We start from the raw sequence: 11,034 nt of genomic DNA, 5'->3' as shown, positions 1-11,034 counted from the left end.
TCATTGGTCTCAGTTCAGCAGCGCTGGAATAAGGCTTCTCTTTGCAGGTGGCATTTATTGTAGGATGTACAATCAACTCAGTCAGTCAGTTGTCTTTGTTCAAGGAAAAGAAGAGATTCAGCTGTGCTCTAATCTTTCAGGCATTTTACTGTGTTTTAAAATTTCATTCATTCATTCAAACATTTTCTTTCTTTCTTTCTTTCTTTCTTTCTTTCTTTCTTTCTTTCTTTCTTTTAATTAAACATTTTCATATCAATTGGCATTAACAAAAGAAAAAAAGCTTCTTTCCATTTTCTTTCTGCTTTTGCAATTGGATAAAGAAGTCATTCATACACACTACGTAACAAACACTTTGGTGAACCATCACTAGCTGTGTCTTTTCCTGTGCTGGGAGTTTTAAATGATGAATATTCATTTGTTCCATTTCCATTAACTCGCAATGATGCTTTAATTTACTCTAGAAATGGGCACACCGGTCCAGCTGGCCTTGTGTTTGACGTTTGGATTAAAGTAAGGCAGTTGGGCCAGATTGTCGCCCCTGCAGGAACCACCGAGTTGACTCTGTCCCTTGTAGCCATGCAACGGATATCCACAAACATCCCGGGAATTGCTTTCAGGGCACTTTTACTATGCCTCCATTCACTTAGCTCCAAATCTCCCTTGACTGACGGGTCACGACTGGATTTAATCCAGATCCTTCTCTGAATGCAAAGTGCAACAACAACACCAGTTAGATGATTACAAAGTCTTCTTAAAATCACTTTGTAATCACCGAACTGCTGCTGAGCCTTCGGGGACGTGACACGAGCTTTACTGGCTGTTGATGGGAAGTCTGAGGGAAAAAAAAATAGGAGAGATAACATCAGGGGTGTGGAGTCTTTCCTGGGTGTTTCCTTCCACTGGAACAGTTAGGACTCATTAATAAAAAAAGCTTCAAAGAGATGCCCACAACATGAGGAGTCATGCTCCGACTGCAGATCTTCAGAACGTAACACTCGGTGATCTCAGGATTGCTGTGTAATTGTGCATTTAGATTTGCATTATCTGGCTGGACTATGCAGTGTTACTGGGAGATAATGAATACCCTGAAGAAGTGATGGCCAGTAGAACTGTTTCTGATCTGGAACGCGGCATTTCATATCATTGCTACGATCAGTATTTTTTCCATTAACAGCTCAAATGGCGCTCGGCTCATCTTGGCTTCAGTGTGGGAAAACTTTGCTGTAGCGGGCAGCTGCCGTCAGTGAAAATGCTCTGATAGTCCGACTGTACACTACCTGGCCGTCAGCAAACAGCGGAGACAAAGTTTAGCGACCATCTTGTGTGTCAGTTACTGCTGGTTACACCAAGCAACGGAAGTACCACCCATAATTGTTTCCCCAGTAAAGAAACAACATTTGGATTTTGCACTTTTTTTTAAGTCAGGACAGTGGTGAAAGAAGTTAGTCTGGAGCGCGCCCCCCCCCCGTGTGCTCCTGGGGTCACAACCAGAGTACAGTGGAGGCTGCAGAACCTGGGAATGCTAATGCAAACAAAAAAAACAGACAACATGCAGGGTTTCTACTGTGAATCTGGCCACAGCAAGAACTGCTTACACTTGGCTCAGATAGCTATTAGAGTGTCATTGTGGTTGATGTTTGACTCACATTTCAGACAACTATTCAGCCGCACTGAAGCAAAGATTGAAGTTGGTATCACCTGATTGGATTATGATGTCAGGGTCTCCTGGTTTCTCTTTAAGACACAGTTATTATTATTAAAGTGTAAACAACTGACTTAGTTATGTCAGATTAGCACTCATGAATGTCTGAGCGTGCCTTATATGCATGACTGCCAGCAGCCGTCCTCACTCCTGCAGCTGGTCAGAGGAATTTCGTGTTAGTTCTAGTGCTTAAAGAGCAAGTTTGGTCCCGGAGCTCCCTCGTAGATTTCACCCTCTATTACCTCCATGTGGCCTGGACGATGCACCTCAGCAACCTGGCTGGATCCACGCGCATCAGCAGTTCACTGAACTGAGAGAAGATGTCAGCTGGAGGGAGGGAGGGAGAGAGGGAAGGATATGCCACCGGGCTTCCTGAATGTGACTGATTTACTTGTCGCTGGTCTGCCTGTCAGCTGTGACTCAAAACGGAAGGATGTTCTCTCCGTCCACTTTGATGTCAACTGTTCCACTAATAGACTGCTGATCAGGACCGCTTTTGTGTCTGAGGCAGCTCATCGGCTTCTGACACTGCTATATGAATCGTTTGGAGGCCAACGCCAATGCTGATGTTTTTTTTAGCTGGATCCAGTAAATGGCCTGAATTTGAACACCTCAATCAAAAACAAAATACAGTTGCAACTTTGGCTGTCTGACTTGAAAAAAAACAAAACATGCCTGGAGAAACAACAGACAAGTTTGCTGGAGATACAGGCTCATAAATCTACCCCTCTATCTGCACCACATTCATGTTCGTTGTCATGTGAAAACATGAAACTCAGCTTTTTAACAAAATCACTCTGCTTTAATGAGAAAATTGCTCACTTCCCAAATTATGAAAGCATTTTGTGCTCTGTCCGAAGGCTGCGGATAGTATTTCATGAGTTTGACAGATCAATGTAACAGTTGTTGAAATATGAAATTGTGATCACAGATTTTGTTTTATCCATTATTGCCCTGGTGCCCTATCAGTAAAACTACTGTATGCTACGTGAAGTGGTGGACAACTAGCTGGATGCACGATGTTGACGCCAAACATCTGAAGTCATTCTTTTGAAGTAGAAAAAAAATATGTTGGATTCAACACTAATGCAGGAAAAACTGTGGCAATAGGTAAAGCTGTTTGCTGACTTTGTAAAATGAAATGGCGTTTAATTTTAGCTCGCCATGCAGCTTCGTCAGTGGAACATTGGGACACACACTACTCTTCCTCTGTTCAACTGACTTAAATGATATACAATATTATTATTTAACCTCATAATATATCTTACATACCATACTATATTATAATTTGCTATATTGTACTATAGGTTGCTATATGTCTTATTATATTATATATTATATCTATGTCAATAAAGACAGATACTGTCTGACTGCCGCTATTAATCATATCACTGTCACTATAATCTCCTAAACAGGTCTTTAATTCTATAGCCTCTAAATCTATTTTTATTTTAGTTCTATATATCTCCCAGTGTTCATGTTTTACTATTTTCTATTCATCTGAACTTATTTTTGTCTTTCTTCTGCTGCAACAATCCAGTTTCCTGTCTGGGGATCAATATGATACGATCATTTTGTCTTGTCTTGTTAAGTGAGGCAGCAGAGGCACTGGGACAATTGTACATGAACGGCTGAATTGTATGCAACTTCTATATTGTTCAAGTTTGATTTAGACCTGTTACGCTCTTTGACAGCCTTTCCTCTCTGCTTAGCACAACCAACTTTCTGATTGTATGCAGACTATCATGGCATTCACGCACAAACACATTGCTGAAAGTAAGTTAACAGCAGTTGTTGGTGGTTTCCAGGCTTGACAGCGTCGGCTGTTCTGTTTTCAGCTTGTGAGTCAGAATGGCAAAATGTGGTCCTGGAGACATTTAATGTGGCAGGAACTAGCAGTTTGTCTGGCTCTGGATGGATCTGGTCCTGTACAATAACGTCACAACAGTGCAAGGTGCATTCACAAAACTTCCAGCCAAGTTTGAAGGCGGGTGTGGTTGGACCCCTGAGAGAGTGTTCACGTAATAATTTAGTGGCCAATGACCAGAACATGAGCATGTTGAAGTAAGGAATGTCTCTAGTTACAATTAATAAAAAATATTTTAAAATATATAATATAGATATAATTCAGCTTATCACTTGAAGTGTTTTCTAATGTTTTAATGTGTTGAAAAACTAGATTTTACAACAATTTATGCATGTTGTTTTATTTTTTCCTTTGTTTATGGCCATGTTATTTCTTTTCAAAGTCCTTCCTTTCAGGTGCCAGGTTCATTACACATCAACTGAAAATAAGTTGCGTGAACACACCCAAGTCTTTCATTTTCCTTGAATTTTGTTTCTTTTTGAAATTTTGAGAAACAAATCCAAACCAAAAATGAAATGCTAGATTGGCCACATTACTGGTGTTAAACAAAGAAATAAAAAGAATACATAAACCATCAATATAAAGTACACTGTCAGTTTGTTAGTCTCTCTGTTGAGGAAGGGAATCTCCATCCCATCAGCGATTGTACTGGCTCATGTCAGACCAGATATACATGTGTATGTCAGTGTGTGGTGTGTGTGTGTGAACGGGTAGAAAACTGCTGGCGGCGAGCCTTGCCCTCTCATGTCCGGCGTTTGGAATTCCTCAGCCGTGAGCTCAGCCGCTGTATGCCAGCCGGTGCTCCGGTGGTTTTGTCCTCTCTCTGGGACCAGGGCAGCGCTCGCTCCCTCCCTCGGCTCATTAGCCTGCTACAATGAGGCGGGCATGCGAGGAATGCGAGTGTGCATTCTTCCTCGTACCCCCCCAACTCCCCACCAGTAACCTCCTCAGCACCTCCTGGGTCTCCTTTAAAACACCCTACAGTCATCCTCTCTCCTCACACTCCTCCTCATCTCGCATAGCATCCCCCTTACGCATCTTTCCTCCTCGCCGGGCTCAAACCTCCCACCACGGTGCGGTGCGGCGCTCCTCATGGCATCTTTCCCAAACTATCATAGCTTTCCTAAATTCTCTTTGGACATGGTACCATCCGCAGGGGAGATAAGACTCTAATCCTCCCCAGGGTTGAGTACATTCTTTGTGTCAGCCTTAGCAGATTTATTGTGGCAGCATCTCTGCGCAAGAGCGAAATCTTTCTTTTCTTGGATAAGTTTGACCAATAGCTGTGACACATACTCCAACCCTTGGTTCATCGCTCAAGATTTCGTTGTGTTCTCTCTGTAGCAGCCACATAGACACGGCGCTCATTCCTTTTTTTTCTTTCGGTGCATAAACAGGGAAAGCTGTGTTGGTCTGATTTAAAGACCAAATGAAGTGACATTTAGTCATCACTTCTTGTAGTTAAAAATAATGCAAACATGTTTTTTTAATGTGCTGATTCTCTCATGTCATCTGTTCCATTGCACCATACACAGTTGTTTGGCATACAACTGGTTTTACCTAATGTCTTAGATTAGACTAAGCCTAGCCTAGAGTTATCCACAATTTAAAACTACTTCCTATCCCCTGACTTTTTCTTGTACCACACCCATCTTTAAACTCGGCCTTCATTTTGATTGTGTTGGAAAAACAGACTGACTGCCCCGTGTTGAATGTTCAGCACAGATCAGCCGCAACATTAAAACCACTGGTAACACTGGTCATTTCGTCGCAATGCAACGTTCAGCTGGGAAAACTTCTGGCATTCATGTGAACGCCACTTGACAAACACCACCCACCCCAAACACTGTCGTAGACCAAGCACACCCTCTCATGGCACAAGCACTCCGAGAAAGCAGAGCCCCCCACCCCCAGCAGGACAACCTGCCCTGCCGCTGCAAAAACTGCTCAAGAATGACCCAAGGAATGTGACAAAGAGCTTAAGATGATGACCTGGCCTCCAAATTCACCCCAGCCCAATCTGATCGTGCATACACTGTAAATGCCAATACTAACATACTGTAACTTAAAAGTTGATCATGTGAGGATGGTAAGGCATACAGAATAAATCTGCCAGTTCACCTGTTTCACCAAACTCACCTCTCTAAAGTCACATGTTCCACCATACACGCTGATTTGCTGTTGCAGCTGGTGTGATCTTGTCGTAAAATGGTCTGAAGTCACCCTTCAATCAAACTGAACACATTTTATACACATGTCTCCAAAAGCCTGACAGATATAACATCTTTGGTATCTTCGACTATGAATCTTTTGACTTCCGTTGAGGGATTGAACAAAGTTCGGCTTCATCACCTTCTCCTTGACAGATACGGACAAACTAGCACTAATTCTACGTTGCTGTGTTGTACTAATAAAAGGCATGAACACTATTTCTCTGGCTTGCTGTGTGAATATGGAGTAGCTCATGTTTCTCTCTGGGGGGAGTTGGCATGTTTATATCATGTTAAGCTGTGTGGACGAGCAATCAGTCAACAGGGCAATGTCTAAAATTGGGAATTTCAAATCTGTCATCAGGTATTCCGTGTTCGCTGCTCCGTTCTCTGCACAGCATGCTGAATGTGGGAGGAACCCTGACATGAGAGTGATGATAAGAGGCAGAACACTTACACCTTGTTATCAAAAGCCTGGTACCAAGTGGAGCTGCATCTGGAGCTCTAAGTACAGTGTGTGTGTGTGTGTGTGTGTGTGTGTGTGTGTGTGTGTGTGTGTGTGTGTGTGTGTGTGTGTGTTCCCGAAGAAGACAGAGGTTTTGGTTCAGTGTCGAAAACCTGTTTCCTCTGCTTTGAATGCGAGAAACTTTGTTGTTAACCCTCCTTCCTTCAGTTCACAGCACCACGCAAGCATCGTCCCCTCTCAAAATGGAAGGGGAGAAACGAGGGGTCAGAGGTCAAAGGGAGGAAGGAGGTGACGTAGGATAACCTAAGAAAGGAGTGAGGGGATGGCGGGCGGTGTGTGCGTGGGCCCCGGAGGAACATTCTCCAGACGCAATGCTCGAGAGGAAGCTATCAGGCACAGGAGCCTAAGAGGAATCTGTGACAGCAGGGGTCAAGCTGACAGACAGATAGCTATACGTGCCTGTGCACCGGTTTATCTGGGGGTGCTGCACCATGACTGACATCCCTGACTGACACCACAAACTGCTGTTCAGAACCACAACAGACATCACTGTCTGCTGCAGTGTTCCCTGATGAATAAGACTCTGTTCCAGTGAAGAGAAATCTCCAACTCTCTGGCAAACATCAGCAGCAACATGACAGGTGTACTGGTGTGCTTAGGACTTTATGGAGCACTTTGCACATGACAGTTGAGCTCGACACTTTTTTCCTTCAATTTGGTAACAGCATCTAACAAAAAACGGTGCAAATAATCAAGCTTTTGACCATATCACATACATACAGGAATTGTGAATGAATCCCAAAGCGCTCAAAATAATGGAAAATCCGAATATCTGCTAACATGACAGCTGAGCAAACTTTGTCTGCTGATGAAGACTGTGTGGTATGGTTATATATATATATATATATATATATATATATATATATATATATATATATATATATATATATATATATATATATATATATATATATATATATATATATATCTGGCTACAAAAAAAAACAACAACAACAAAATCTGGGGTTTTGTGGAACTGTCCAATACCAGTGTTCTTGTCTGACCACAAGAGGTCAATTGTCAGGACAGCAAGACATCCAAGACATCCTCATACCTAAATGACTGAATGGGTCATTTGCCAAAGAAATCCAAAACAACATGACTGTTGCATTGTACCATTAACAAGTGTCCCAGAGCTTCTTCTTAAGGTCACAGTTTGGTTAGGTCAAGGCACTAAACTGCTTGGTTAGGTTTAGGGAATGATTGTGGTTTGGGTTAAAAAAAAAAAAAAAATTACCCACAAATGTGCAAGAAATATATGTTACTTCATGCACATGACATCACTTTACTAAGTTATTAAGTGAAAAAAACTTACCACTGCATTTGATTCCACACCAGTCACAGACAACGGTCTCCTGGGTGTAAGTCACAGGTTTGTTTAACCCCACCGTCCAGCCGATCCTCCCTATGTGGATTTTGTCACATGACTAACTCATTTGCTAGCATATTACTTTGGTCACTGCAGGTCCTTACATAACACAAAAGGTAAATATGGATTGTTATATATTACTTCAAGAGTTGACTGACTAGATGAAATAGTTGTTCTGATGAGGACTGTATGTGACACTGTTCATTTTAACCATTTCTAACAGATGTCTAGTGTTTATTTTTTTATTCCGTTCAGGACAGTCTTCAACTAAACGTTTGGTGGCTACCTTGCAGCTCTTTGGAAATTCTAGTAGAAATGTTCATGGTTCCCAGAGGATGAACACGGATTCTGGTGACCGCTGGGGATCTTCATGGTCCATAAAGGACGAATGCTGAAAGAATCTTTATTAGTCCCATACAAATGTACTGAGTTCAACATAGGGAAATATGTTCTCTGCATTGAACAATCCCTGAGGAGCCACCATACAGTACCTGGGAAAGCATCTACACTCATTGTGTTTCTCCGCTTATTGGAATTCTTCCCAGGTGAAAATATATTCCACATTTAACACCTAATGAGTATTCCTCACTGCCCTCAACCCAACAATTTACATGTAGCGAAAAGCCTGATATCCAATAAATGTGTGGTGGAGCAGTAAAAAAAATGGCAATTGCAATCAAGATCTCATAATGAAACTGCAATCACATTTGGTCAGCATGATAACGCTTCATACATCTCATTAACCCGCAGTAAAACTTGAACTTGAACTTTCAGTCTTAAAGCTGTTATTTATAGAGCACCTTAAATATCACAAAGGGACGTGTGGATGGGGAGGAAGAGCAGACAAATGGGTAAAACTGCAGAAAAGGAGGAAAAGGAAAGGGAGGAGGCTGGGTTGTATCCTCGGTGGGAGCAGCTCCTGAGACAGAAGATCGATGTGCAGACAGTTTATTGTAAGTGTCTATTTGTCTGTCCGTCAAGGAATGTATGGGCTCATGGGCAGACGCCGCAGTGCGCTGTTTGTTCACAGAGTGAGGGGCGTCTCAGGAAACAGCCAACAGGGGCTTCCCGGGGAAAAATGCGAGGGGCGATCTCCAATGTTCTATAGCAGGAAATGAGCCATGTGGGCGTGGGTCTGACGGAGACCACTTCCAGGGCCCTGAGGTGGGGCCACCCACAGGAAATATGACATTTCAAATTTACATTACATGTGCATTGAGGTATTTAGCTTATCAGGAAGCACAGTGAGTACAATTAAGACCAATGTCCGAGATTGACCAAGATTACAAGAGACGAATGGCAGGATGTGAATGTTTCACAGCCTAAACACTTCCTGTGACTGCAAAATTATATTTCGATGATGAAAAAATGTTGTGTAAAATATACAAAACTTGCATTTTGCAGAGAGTACATAAGATGTGTAAGGGGGAGAAATTTGTTTCAAGTGGCAAATAAAGATGTTTGCTTGAAGGTGTCGATATGCTACTTCTTGGCAGCCTTGCTAATTTCTCTACTTGTGGGGTAATCAGAAAAAACCCATAACACTGTACTTAAATACATTTTAAAACTTTGCAGCAAAGCCTGGAAAAAAGAATCTCTTACAGTCTCTTCAAGAAATCCTCAGGCCCTTTTTGAATGCCAGATTCATCAGGCATTCATCAGGCAAACACAACAGGTGACTCAACAGAGTTTGAACTAAAGACCGGACTAACGAGAGGGATTAGGTGCAGATGGAGAGAGGAGAATGAGTAGGGGACGCCAGAGGGCAAGGAGGGAGCTAAAAAGAACACAGGGAACAGGGATGGGCTAACGAAGGTGATGCAGAGCACGTGTTTAGGGAAAAGCAGGCTGTGTAAGGGAAAACAGGAACACAAGAACACAGGAGGGAGACAGCAAACACAAAACCCAGAAAACAGAAACAACAAGGAAAAGAGAACAAAGATGATTTTTTTTTGCCACACTTTCTATGCCTGACAAGTCGTTGTTCTAAAAGTTGTGTTTCCCCCACCATTAACTAAAGTCACGGATTGAATAAGTCAGATTTCTTTTTATCTGTCTGTGTTTCTGGTTGTTGCGTGTTCATGGAGTGGTGAATGACTCGGTTGCAGTCGCCCAGGATGTGATCTCCATGGAAGAGCCACGGACAGCTCGATATCCTACAGAAACAGCACTGCACGCTCCCCGCGACATACTTCAGGAATTTACTTATATCGCAAAAGTCCAAAGCATTTGATGGTTAGAGCTCTGAAATGTGGGTGATTTGCTTCTTTCATTCTCCATACCCAATTATAAACCAAATATTTTAGGGTTTTTACTTGTTGGTTATCATTAACTTGGTTATATGAAGTTATAGCACCTATAATTAAACAATTAGTCAGTTAATTAAGAAATCAAATAGGCCTTTTGCAATTCTTTCTATGATTTTATGTATGTGATACTTGTAATCTTGTGAGCTATTTTGTTCTCTTTAGCAGGTGATGATGACTGCCCAGAGTCTCATCATTACCATCAGCAGGGCCGCTGGTGGTCTTACTTGTGCCCACGCCAGGAGATTATTTAAAGGAATGGGGGGTCTTTTGGGGCCCCTCCCATGAGCCAGGGCATTGGACATGACTGAGGCTGAGGTAATTAGCATAAGAGTTGCTGCTAGGACAGTTTTATCACCTTTGGACAGGGGCAGGCTAGCTACTAGCTTAGTACGCAGACTGTTTCCAGTCTTGGTGCTAAGCTAAGCTAAGCCACCCAGCTAAAGGCTCCAATCTGATATTCAATTGAAATACATGAGAGTATTATCACTTGAAAGAAAGCAAATAAGCATAAACTTTAATGATCCTTAAAATAAATGTCCAGAGGCAATCTGAAATCTGAAAGCTTCTTACATTGATGCCATCCAGTTGAAGTTACAAAAATAAGACAAACTCCCTATCTCCCTATCCCTGTGATGTAAGTGTTTAACAAACTCCCCCCAAAAATGACTGGTGCTCCATGAACCCCTAACTTATCTCCAGATGGCATTTGCAGAAACTGGGTAAACAACATTAGGTGGGAATTTCCGTGTAGATGTCCAGTCAAGGTGAAGTCACACTGAACTAATGAGATCTCTGTATGATTTATGGCCCTTCATCCTCTTGTGTCTCTCTGTCTCATCCTGGTTTGTGTGGGTGATGGTGTTTGGGTTGGCAGACGGTGTGCGGAGAGGACATACAAGGACATGAAGAGTTGGTGGCTAAATGCTCGTAAATTGTGTCTGTCTGGCGATGTTTCATCTGCTTCCTTCTTTGGCAGGACACCAGGTGTAATCTCAGTAAGTGACACCGTTGAAAAGGCTGGCTATTGAAAAGATTCACATGAATCACCACC

This window comes from Acanthopagrus latus, chromosome 14 (genome assembly GCF_904848185.1).
Source record: "Acanthopagrus latus isolate v.2019 chromosome 14, fAcaLat1.1, whole genome shotgun sequence".
NCBI lineage: Eukaryota > Metazoa > Chordata > Actinopteri > Spariformes > Sparidae > Acanthopagrus > Acanthopagrus latus.
This window is presented reverse-complemented; position numbering follows the sequence as displayed.